Below are 12,150 nucleotides of genomic sequence, written 5' to 3'. Positions count from 1 at the left end.
TTGGCTTAAGGACCTAGACCAGTGGTTCTCAACCTTCCTAATTCTTTGGTATTTTCTCATGTTGTAGTGACCCTCAACCACAAAATTATTTTTTATTGCTACTTCATAACTGCACTTTTGTCCCTGTTATGAATTGTAATGTCAATATGTTATGCAGGATATCTGATAGGCAACCCTGTGAAAAGGTCATTCAATGCCCTCAAAGGGGTCACAACTCATACGTTGAGAAACCTTGATCTAGGGAGTACTTATGTCTACACCTCCTCCACAAGTGTTGGTCCTGGGAATTGAATTCAGGTCATTGGGCTTAATGGAAAACACTTTTAATAAAGAAGCCATCTCACTGGCCCTCCACAATATTTATGAAATTATTCAGATTTACACGGAACTTTGGCAAGTGACAACATAGCTTACTCCCTAATGTTGTTTTTGCCATCTGAAGCTATATGAGATTCTGTGTGAAGTTCCTTCCCTTGTGCGCCCTCGAGATCTCTTGCCGTGAGATTCTTTCCTGATGCCTCAGCAGTCCTGACATCATCATCCATGAGAGGATCATCTTTCAATCAGGAGATCCTGTGAAAACCTGCAGTGAGCAAGACTTCTTGGGTACCCAGTCTGGCCCAGAAATGCTTAGGTATGGCAGCATTATCTTTTATTCTTTTCTCTGTGAGGAATTTTGTGGCCTCGGAAGTGTGTCCAGTCTGTGGCATGAAGACACTTATATCTAAGGATACCTCTGAATGTGACCCATTACAAAATTGTGAACTTAATTTTTATTATTTATTTATTTATTTTTACGTACAGTGGTTTTCTGCCTGCCTGTGTGAGAGAGTCGGTTCCCCTGGAACAGAAACTTCAGACAGTTGTGGCCTTTCATGTGGGTGCTGGGAACGGAGCCTGGGTATCCTGGAAGAGCAGCCAGTGCTCTTACTAATGACCCATCTCTCCAGGCCCATAGTTATTTGACTTATATAGGATTTCTAGCCATGTTCCTTCTCTTATTTCTCAGTGTCCATGTAATCTCTGTCTTCTTTACTTTTTACCTTCCCTTTCCATATTTTCCCTTAAGTTCGGTTTAGCTAGATTAATACATTGATCTTTTAAATATTTTGGGTTTATGCTTGTTCATTTCCTATTTTATTTAATTAAAAGTTGTTTTAAGACAGGCTCTCATGTGGCTCAGGCTGGTCTTGAACTCTCTGCGTAGCTAAAGATGACTTAGAACTCCTGATTCCCCTTCCTCTCATCAAGTAAGTGCTGGGATTGCAGTGTGCACCACCACCCTGGTTTATGTAATACTTGGGCCTTGAACTCAGGACTTCATGCATACTGACAAGCACTCTCCTGAGCTACCCTCCTAACTCCTCAGTTTTTGTTTTACCTATTCACTATTAATATTTCTTTCTGTCTGTTTATTTGCTTACTTACATTCTTTGATTATTAAAGAATTTCCTTTGTGTCTGTCCATTGTACATGACTGTGTTACAAAGGGACATTTGCACTCAAGCATAAAGTTCATTAAGCATATTCTCTACCATACTACCTCACCCTCTCTTTAATTGCCTCTCCAATAATATTTTTTAGTGTCTTTCAAAAAATTTGAGTCCTTACATTTTTGCATGCATGGGTGTGTTGCCTACTTGTCTGCCTGTGTACCACAGACATGCAGCACCTGCAGAGTCCAGAAGAGGGGGACTGATCCCTGGGATTGCGGCTACACAATGGTTATGAACTGCCATCTGAGCCATCTCCAGAATTTTTTAAAAAATGGATTTATTTTATTAGTTGTGTATATGCACGTGTGTGTTGGGGTGGGCGGTTGAGAGGTGCCTGCAGAGGCTAGAAGACAGCATTAAATAATCTGGCTGTTGTTACAGATGCATGTGAGGAGACCGAGACGGACTTTGATAGCTGAACTCTGGTTCTCTGCAAGAGCAGCAAGTCTGAGTCGTCTCTCCCCAGCCCTTTACAGTAAAATTTCTATTAAGAATTCCAATAATGGGCTTCATGTGGACATTTTATACACACATGTCATGTTACTTTTGTTCATCTTCCTCCAACTGCACTCTTCCCTGCCACATGCTGCCTTTTTCTTGTCACTTCATTTCATCAAAATAATGTCCCCTGCTTTTTTTCCTTCCCTTTTATTGAGAAGAGTGTTTTTTCCTCACATAGCACATCATGGTCATGGTTTCCCCTCCCTCTACTTCCCACCTCTCTCTCACCTGGGTTTTCTCTCTCTCTCTTTAGAAAAATAAACAGGCTTCTAAGGGACAGTAATAATATATAACAAAATAAAATATAATAAGATTAAAATTTATATTATATATAATCTTATATATATATAAGATTAAAATTATATTATATACAGTTTACAGTTTCTGGTTATTATGAATAAAGCTGCTATGAACATAGTTGAGCAAGTGTCCTTGTGGTATGGTAGAGAATCCTTTGGGTGTATGCCCAGGAGTGGCATAGCTGGATTTTGAGGTAGATTGATACCCAGTTTTCTGTGAAATTACCATATTGATTTCCAAAGTGTTTGTACAAGTTTGCACTCCCACCAGCAAAAGCGGGAGTGTTCACCTCGCTCCACATCCTCTCAATAATGAGCTGTCACTTCTGTCTTTGATAGTAGCCATCCTGACAGGTGTAGGATGGAATCTCAGAGTTGTTTTGATTTGCATTTCCCTGATGGCTAAGGGTGTTGAACATTTTTTTAAGTGCTTCTCAGCCATTAGAAATTCCTCTTTTGAGAATTCCCTGCTTAAATCTGTACCCCGTTTTATTCTCTTTTTTTCCATTTTTTATTAGTTAGAGTTTGTTTTCTTTGTATCTCAGCTGTAGTCCTCTCTCCCATCCCCTCCCAATCGCACTCTCCTTTCCTCTTCTTCTCCTATGCCCCTCCCCCAGTCCAATAATAGGGGAGGTCCTCCTCCCCTTCCATCTGACCATAGTCTATCAGGTCTCATCAGGACTGGCGTCTTTGTCTTCCTCTGTAGACTGGTAAGGCTGTTCCCCCCTCAGGGGAAGGTGATCAAAGAGCCAGCTACTGAGTCCCTGTTCCTCTTACTAGGGAACCCACTTGGAGACTGAGCTGCCATGGGCTACATCTGTGCAGGGGTTCTAGGTTATCTCCATGCATGGTCCTTGGATAAAGTAATTGGATTATTTGGTTTGCTGATGTCTAGTTTCTTGAGATCTTTATGTATTTTGGATATTAGCTCTTGTTCAGATGTAGCAACTTTGAAGATCTTTTCCCAGTCTGTAGGCTGCTGTTTTGTCATTTTGATGGTTTCATTTGCCTTACAGAAGCCTTTTCAGTTTCACGAGGTTCCATTTATTGATTGTGCCTGCACAATTGGTTTTCTGTTCAGGAAGTTGTCTCCTGTGCAAATGCATTCAAGACTATTCCCCACTTTCTCTTATATCAGGTTCCATGTATCTGGTTTTATGTTGATTATGGTTATGATTATGATTATGAGGTCTTTGATTCACTTGGACTTGAGTTTTGTCCAGGGTGATAAATATGGATCTATTTGTATTCTTCTATATGTAGACATCCAGTTAGAACAGCACCATTTGTTGAAGATGCTTTCTTTTTTACACTATGTATTTCTCTTTATAAAATATCAAGTATACATACACAAGTGGATTTATATCTGTGTCTATGTCTCTGATTTTATGCCATTGATCAACCTGTTTTTTGTTGTTGTTTTTTTAACAATACCATGTGGTTTTTTATAACTATAGCTCTGTAATAGAGCTTGAAATCAGGGATGGTAATACTTTTGGATGTTCTTTTATTGTACAGGATTGTTTTAGTTTCCTTTTTTTGTTTATTTTGTTTTTTAATATGAAGTTGAGAATTGTTATTGCAAGGTCTGTAAAGAATTGTGTTGGGATTTTGATGGGTATTGAATCTGTGGATTGCTTTCTCTAAGATGGCCATTTTTACTATGTTAGTCCTATCAATCTGTGAGCATGGGAGATCTTTCCATCTTCCGATAGCTCTTTAATTTTGTTCTTCAAAGACTTAAAGTTCTTGTCATATAGATCTTTCAGTTGCTTATTTGGAGTAACATCCAGATCATTAATGCTATTTGTGGCTGTTGTTAAGAGCATTGTTTCCCTGATTTCTCTCTCAGCAATTCTACCCTACCCCCAAAGTCAATGAAATGATTTCTCGTAATATTTTGCTATATCCATAGATCAGTGCCCAACCCAGTTCTCATCAGACAGGCTTACTCCAACAGCTGATGGGAGTAGGTGCAGACTAACACCAATAGGTGAAGAGGAACTCAAGGAAGAGGGCAAAGAAGGATAATAGGAGCCAGAGGGGTTGAGGTCACCAGGAGAATGTGACCTACAGAATTAACTATGCAGGGCTCTTAGGGTCTCACAGAGACCAAAGTGGCAATGATAGAGCCTGCATGTTGCATCTCAATTTTCCATGTTTGGTTCCCTGCCCTTTTCTGAAGGGAAAGAGAGGAGAGGATCTAGTGAAGAGGGGAGGTGGTAGGGGGTAGTGGGGAGTGGAGGGAGGAGAGCTGTGGTTGGGATATATTATATGACAGAAGAATAAGTAAAAAGGAAAGGAAAAAATAGGCTGGGTACAGGGAATTAGATCAAAGACAAAACATGGAAATATATCTTTCCCCAAAATGAGAAGAAATAAACAAAATCAAAGTTGAAATTAAAAAAAAAAAAAAACAACACCCAAAAATCAGATCGAAGAGCTGGTTTTTCTAAAAGACGAAAAAAAAAAAAAAAGTCTAAATTAGATTTGATCTTTAATGATGTAAAGTAAAATTCAGTTGAGAAAACTAAGAATGGTATCTGGCAAGCACTTTAACCAAACCATCTTCCCAGCCCTCATATACTCTTATTTTAGACTATACTCTTATATTAGACTACACACACACACACACACACACACACACACACACACACACACACACAATGACACACACACAAATTCTTTTTAGTAAAATTTAGGTAAGTCAGTTTACAATCAACTAACCATGCATATATGCATAAGACACACAGAAATAAAAAAATGTGGCGATATTTTAAATAAGTGTAAGAAATATATCTTTTACACATGTCCCCCTGACAAAGGCCGAATTTTTTCGGTCCTCTTTAGTGTACTGGCAATATCCAGTGCAGTATCCAAACCACATTGATTTTCTAAGACCATTATGAATTTTATTTTTAATACATTTTAAATGAAAATATAATTCCGTCACTTCCATCATTCCCTTTCTCCCTCCAGCCCCTCCTATGATATCTCCCTAAGTCTCTCCCATGTCTCTCTCTCCCAAATTGATAGCCTCTTTTCTTTGGTTATTATTATTACTACTACACACATATGCATAGATATATAAACATAACTTCTGTGAGTTATATGTGAAGAAGTAATTTTAAACTTGACTATAAAAACTACCTCTGCAATAAAGAAAATCAAACACTAAAATTAATCAGATCTCAAAACTATACAACTTAACAAACTTATTTTTTTCCTTTGTTATTTATTTAATCACTTTACAGTGTGATAGCAGGCCCCTCCCTCCTCTCCTTTTAGTTCCACCCTCATGGCCTCCTCCCCTTCCCCTTCTCCTTCTCAGAGAAAGGGTCAAAAACCTCTGTATGGATAGAGTAACCAGTTGGAATGGAAGTTATGGAGCTTCACATTCGATTTTACACTTTCAGTTTGGATGTATTTTTTACATACTTATCTACCACCAAAACTCCCCCAAAATCATGAGAGAGTTAGAACTAGCAAAACAATGACTTTAGATTCTCTTTCATGATTTGTGCCCATTATCTGCACTCAGTCCCCCTTCATCCCATATATTTTGAATTTTTTCTTTTCTTTTCTACATGTTACATACTACCGACATATATAGGTCTTACATATATATGTATATATTCATAAGGTGTTGGGTAGGTTCCATATTTGAGGGAGAACATGTTCATTTCCTTTTTGAGATTGTGTAATTTTATGTATTACTACACATTGAAAGTACATCATGTTTCTTGCCAATTTTGTGATTACATCATTTTTTGGAGTTGAGTAGTGTTGCATTTTATATGTTTACCAAGTTTTCATTATCCATTTTATCTGTGATGAATACCTTGGCTGAGTCCAGTGCTTTGATATAGTAAATAAAGCAGAAAAACTCCATATAGGTACAAATATCTCTAAGATGGGATGCAGCACTTTATGGATGTGTTCCCAGGAGAGAAATATCAGGGTTGTATGGTAGTTTGAGAAATCTCAAAACGGATTCTCACAATGGTTGTATTAATTTGCATTCCCACAATAGTGACGATGGTTCTTTTTAAAAAAAATTTAAAAGATTTATTTATTTATTATGTTTATAGTGTTCTGCCTGCATGTACACCTGCACACCAGAAGACACCACATCTCATTATCGCTGGTTTTAGCCACTATGTGGTTGCTGGGAATTGAACTCAGCACCTTTGGAGGACCAGTCGGTGCTCTTACTCTGAACCATTTCTCCAGCCTGAGAGAGAATTCTTTATCTCCATTTTCTTCAATATTTGTTGTCAGATTTATTGGTGATAGCCATTTCTGACTGAGGTGAGGTGGTATCTCACAGTAGTTTTAATTTGCATTTCCTTGATGGCTAGGAATATTGAATACTTTACTAAATAGTTATTGCTCATTTGTTTTTCTTTTTTTGAAGGGTATCAGTTTAGTTCATTTGCACATTTGTTGGGTGGTTTCACTTCCTTGGCATTTACTTTTTGTGATACTTTGTAAATTCTGGGTACTTGTCCCTTATCTTAAGTGTAGCTTAAGATACACTTAGGCAAAGGTTTTCTCCTGTTCTGTAGATTGTCCACGCACTCTGATGGTTGTTTCCTTTGCTGTACAAAGACAATTACATTTTTATGAAGTTCCATTAGTTGATTCTGGGGTTAGCTCCTGTGCTGTTGATGTTTTATTTAAAAAGTTCTTGAGTAATCCAATATCTTTTGTTCTATTATTGAAAATATATTTTTTTCATATACTATATTATAATTACAGTTCCCTTTCCCCATACTTTTCCCAGTTCCTTCCCACCTTCCCTCCTATCCAGATCACACCCTCTTTGTCTCTCCTTGGAAAACAAATAATAAAATAAGATAAAATTTAAAAGCCAGAATATGACAAAACAACCAAACAAGAAAAGGAGCCAAAGAAAAATCACAAGAAATGCATATAGACACAGAGACACACATGTGCTCACAGAGGATTTCCATAAGAACACCAATTCAGAAGCCAGAATATACAGGAAAATAGCCTGTAAGGCAGAAAAAAATGCTCTGACTTAGCATTATGAGACAAAGAATTTCCAAAGATGCCATTGAGTTCATTTAAAAAAAAAACAGTGTTGAGTTTTAATTCAATATATAAATATATAAAAATCATCTCTAAATCATTATTATTGTAAACATTACTGAGTAAGTGACTTGCAAAGAAGAAATGAGTCTGTTCAGAAGGATCTCAGATAGTACATGTAGATATTAAGTGCAAGATGAATAACTTGCTATTCCTTTTGTTTGGTTAGTTTGGGGTTATTAACTAACTAACTAACTAACTAACTAACTAACTAACTAACTAACTAACTAACTAATTAGCTTTACTGCTCATCATAACACTTGCCATTAAGAGTGGTTTGTTTCCCCAGTAAGACTCCCTTGGAGACTACATTTTTTATTTGCAAATGGCTATAAACTGGATATTGCTTCTGGATTACCCAAACAGGATGAAGCTTATCTCCTATGTTCTCTTCTAGAAGTTTCAGATTTTATTCTACTTTGAATTGACTTTTTACAAGGTGAAAGATAATAATGAACAGTGGGTAATTAAAAAAAAAATCAGAGAGAAAAAAATTCTAGAAAAAAAAAATAGAAACATCCTCTTAGAATTTCTGGAATGCAGCTCAGGCTATAATGAAAGAAAAGTTTAAAGAGATAGGTGCATATATTAAGTGATCTGAGTTGTATCAAATAAATGGCCTAATGTTAAACTCAAGGCTCTCCAAAAGTAAGCTACCAATCCCAATGCCAAAAATAAAACAAGTAATAAAGTTAGGGAAGAAATCAACTAAAGGGTTGGTTCTGTGACAAAGTTAAAATTTACAAACCCTTAGCTAATCTGACCAAAGGAAAGAAAGAGGAGATGCAAATTCATAAAATTAGATATCAAAAGGATGTCATTACAATGGACTATGATGAAATAAGTCACTAATTTCTATGAAAAATAATATTTGAAATGGTGGATAACACAAAAGAAATGGAAGAATTTCTAAATGCAACCACATACCAAAATTAAGCCACGATGATATAAATAACTTAACCAGACCCATTACAAGCAATGAGACTGAAGCTGTTATTAAACACCTCCCCTCAATGAAAAGCTCAGATGGATTCACTACTGAATTCTACCAAACTCTCAAGGATTCTTTATGCTAATTAGGAATTTTGTGGAAAAGGAAAAGGGGAGAAAGGATTGAAGCAGCTACAGAGGTCAAAGACATCACAAGAAAACCAATGGAATCAACTAACCTAGAGCCATAGGGGCTCACAGAGACTGACTCACTGACCAGAGAGGATGCATGGGACAGAGATAGGCCCTCTGTATATATGTAACAGTTGTGCAGTTTGGTCTTCATGTGGGACTCCTAACAGCAGGAACAGGGACTGTCTCTGACACTGCTGCCTGCCTTTGGGTCTGTGTCTCTTAACTGGACAGCTTTGTCTAGCCTCAATAGAAGATCTGCCTAGTCTTACTTGATATGCCAAGGGGGGTTGATGCTAATGGGAGGCCTCCCCTTTTCTAAGGAGAAAGGGAGGAGGGGTAAACTGTGGGGGGAGTGAGGTGAGAGGAAGGAAGTTGGAGGAGATGAGGGAGGGGAAGCTGTGTTTGGTATGTACAGTAAGTTAATTAGTAATAATAGTAAAAGGGTAATTTATTCTACAGTACAAAGGAATGGATCAAAATTCAATTTATGAAGTCAGTATTGTCCTGATACCCAAATGAGGTAAAGATAGCACAAAAAGAGAAAGCTACAGTTTACATTTCTTTGATGAAAATAGATGTAATATTCTCAACAAAATACTTACAAACAATTTAGAAACACAGTAGAAAAATTATATATTATGACCAGGGAGGCTTTACTCAGAAAAAGTAACTCTGGTGTAACTTATGTAAATTAATAGATATTGCACACATATAAATAAACTTACTGACAGAAACGACATAGCCATTTCATTTGATGCTCAAAAGGCAATTGACGAAGTTCAAAATAAATCATGATAAAACATGTGTGAGAATTAGATTAGTCAGCATCTCACCCTGTATCAAAGGCCAGCCTGCAATTCAGTGTACATCACAGGCTGGCCTTGAACTCACGGCGATCTATCTTCCTTACTCAGTGTTCCAAGCGTTGTGATTGCATGTATTAGACTCCGTGTGAACTTCTGGACATGACAGTGCTATTACACACATTAATGCATAGCAGTCTGGAAGGCTGCACAAAATCAAGAAAGCTAAAATTTCCAGAAATAATGGGAAAGAGGTTCCTGAGGTACCACCCCTAACTAGGGAGCTATTTGCAGTGGCCAGTTGCTGGGGAGGGGAGAAAGGATCAGTTTATTTGAGCTATGAATGCTGACGAATTTCTCATAGCTCAATGATGGGCTTATTACCATGTGCAAATGATAATGCTAATTTGACTCTCTGGGTTAGAAAATGAATAAATAAATTTAGAAAAAGGACATGAAGTTAGGAGGAGATGTTTTAGAGGGTCCTGGGGAAAGTGAAAAGGGCAGAGAGTAAGTGTGGATATGAACAAGACATATTGTGTACATGTATGAAAATTATAAACAATAAAGAATATTAATTTAAAATAGACTTGTTAATTTTTCCTATTGATTAATTTATGCTTATTAATGTTAATCCTGTTTTCTGTGTTTGAAAATTTTACTGTGGTTTTCAACACCCAAAGAACATAGAACAAGGATCCTTAGGATCTCTAAAAATCAACAGCAAGGGGGCAATGGTGGGTAAGCCTGCAGTCAAAACGTCATTGATATGCCCCAACCAGAAATGAGAATTCACATAAGAAATGCGAAAAAAATGCAAATACAACCCATAAAAGCTCACAAATATTACCATCAGCATCAGGATGGTGTTGGCTGCTCTGCTCTCAGAGGGTGCTCTCTGGTCTTCACTGAAGATGTGAATTTGCTGCAATCTCTAGTGGTGTCTGTGCAGGAGAATCACCATGGAGACACTGGTCCAGACCATGATACTGATGAACATGGCATGATGGGAAAACTGCAAGATGACCATGCCTAAACTGAAACCAGATGTAGAGTAGACCACTTTTTTTTGTTGTTGTTGTTTATTGTCAGTATCTTTGCCTGTGTTCTGTGGACCATTGATTGTCATTGGAATGCAGACATTATTTAAAACACTGACGAACCAGTAAATATAACAAGAATAACCCAGTAACTTGGGAGTTCTTCTTCAGAGCATCACCCTACCCCAGTTACAAACTGATAAGTGCTCGAACACAGGTGGAGCACAAGTTTGTGCTTCAGGCTACCATTCGAGTACAGTACTCACATTTACATTTCAGGTCAGTCTGAGGCTTCCTTGGAACAAAACCCATATTGTTTGGAAATGCGGTGATGAGCAGAATCAAGACACTGGCCACAACCATGTGGGAGAGAGCCACTTGTGTGGGCCTCTGTGGAGAGCCAGTCAAGACAGGAGAGAAATTATGCACAAACAGAAGTACATTGCCTGCAGTCCCAATCCCAACTTGGCATACCAAGAGGATCTCAGTGGTTTTCAGGGCCTCACTAGGAGAGGACGTGGAGTGGGCTTCAGTGTACACTGGTTGACAATAAGATGGGACAGTATCGACGTGGAGACTCTTCTCAGTTGTCTAAGCTTATAAATTGATTTAGAGGAGTTTCTTCTTCTGTGATATACTACTATATTACATCATAGGCAGTTCACCAAGCAAACACTACAAAGATACTAACTCAGAATATGATTTATACTTCCTGCACATTCTCCTACTTTAAAATGGAAGATATGTGACTATTAGAACAATATGTTGGCCAACAACAATCTTACATACATTGGAACATAACATGTGCTTTAACAGACAGTGACTTGTTCAACTATTATAGTTTATTTCCATGTCATTCTTTATGTTATAATAATGTATTAATAAAACATATACATATACAAAGTTTATGCATTGTATAAAATTAGTAACTGAGTTAAGCAGTGAGAGAATATTGCATCAGCTTTTGAGACATTTTCACACTATTCTTCAACATGACAGAATCCGATGTACTTCTGAAAAAGTCATTAGTGTTCTGATCACACAGATGGACCTAGGTTTCCACGTATATCCTCTTCTGTAATGGAAAAAATATCCAGCAGCCACAGTTTCAGTCATTTATCTTTTTCTGTATCTTAATTGTTTTGTTAAGGAGTCAGGTCCCTGAGATTTTCCTGAGTCATCACTAGCTTTCCCTAGCTGTATTCAAATTACATTCACTGTCTCTTAAATCCACTGTACAGATATTATTTCAAGGCTACATTTTTTAACTGTCTGTAGTATTTATTTTTTAATTAAATTTTTATATATTTAATATTAGTTACAGATTATTAACTTTGTTTCCCAGCTGCATCCCGCTCCCTCACTCCCTCCCAATCACACCCTCTGTCCATCATCTTCTCCCTACCCTTTCCAGGTCCACTGATAGGGGAGGACCTCCTCCCCTTTCATCTGACCCTAGCTTATCAGCCATCTTCAGGCCTGGGTGCAAAGTCCTCCTCTGTGGCCTAGCAGGACAGCTCCTCCCTTGGGGGGATGGGGAGGTCAAAGAGCCATCCATTCAGTTCATGTCAGAAATAGTTCCTGTTCACCTTGCTAGTATACCCACTTGGATACTGAGCTACCATGGGCTCTATTCGAACAGGAGTTCTAGGTTATATTCACGAATGGTCCTTGGCTGGAGAATCATTTTCAGAAAAGATCCCTGTGCCCAGATACATTTGGTCCTTATGGAGCTCCTGTCCTCTCCAGGTCTTACTAACTCCCCATTCTT

At 37.8% G+C, this 12,150-nt stretch overlaps 1 pseudogene; it reads right to left on the bottom strand.

The window, feature by feature from the left end:
* Positions 1-10,273: 10,273 nt before the first annotated feature.
* Positions 10,274-12,150, bottom strand: part of LOC129687776 (uncharacterized) — a 68,259-nt pseudogene continuing 66,382 nt past the window's right edge.

The sequence above is a fragment of the Psammomys obesus genome, unplaced genomic scaffold (genome assembly GCF_907164565.1).
Source record: "Psammomys obesus unplaced genomic scaffold, mPsaObe1.curated_primary_1811, whole genome shotgun sequence".
In the NCBI taxonomy this organism is placed as follows: domain Eukaryota; kingdom Metazoa; phylum Chordata; class Mammalia; order Rodentia; family Muridae; genus Psammomys; species Psammomys obesus.
This window is presented reverse-complemented; position numbering and strand designations above follow the sequence as displayed.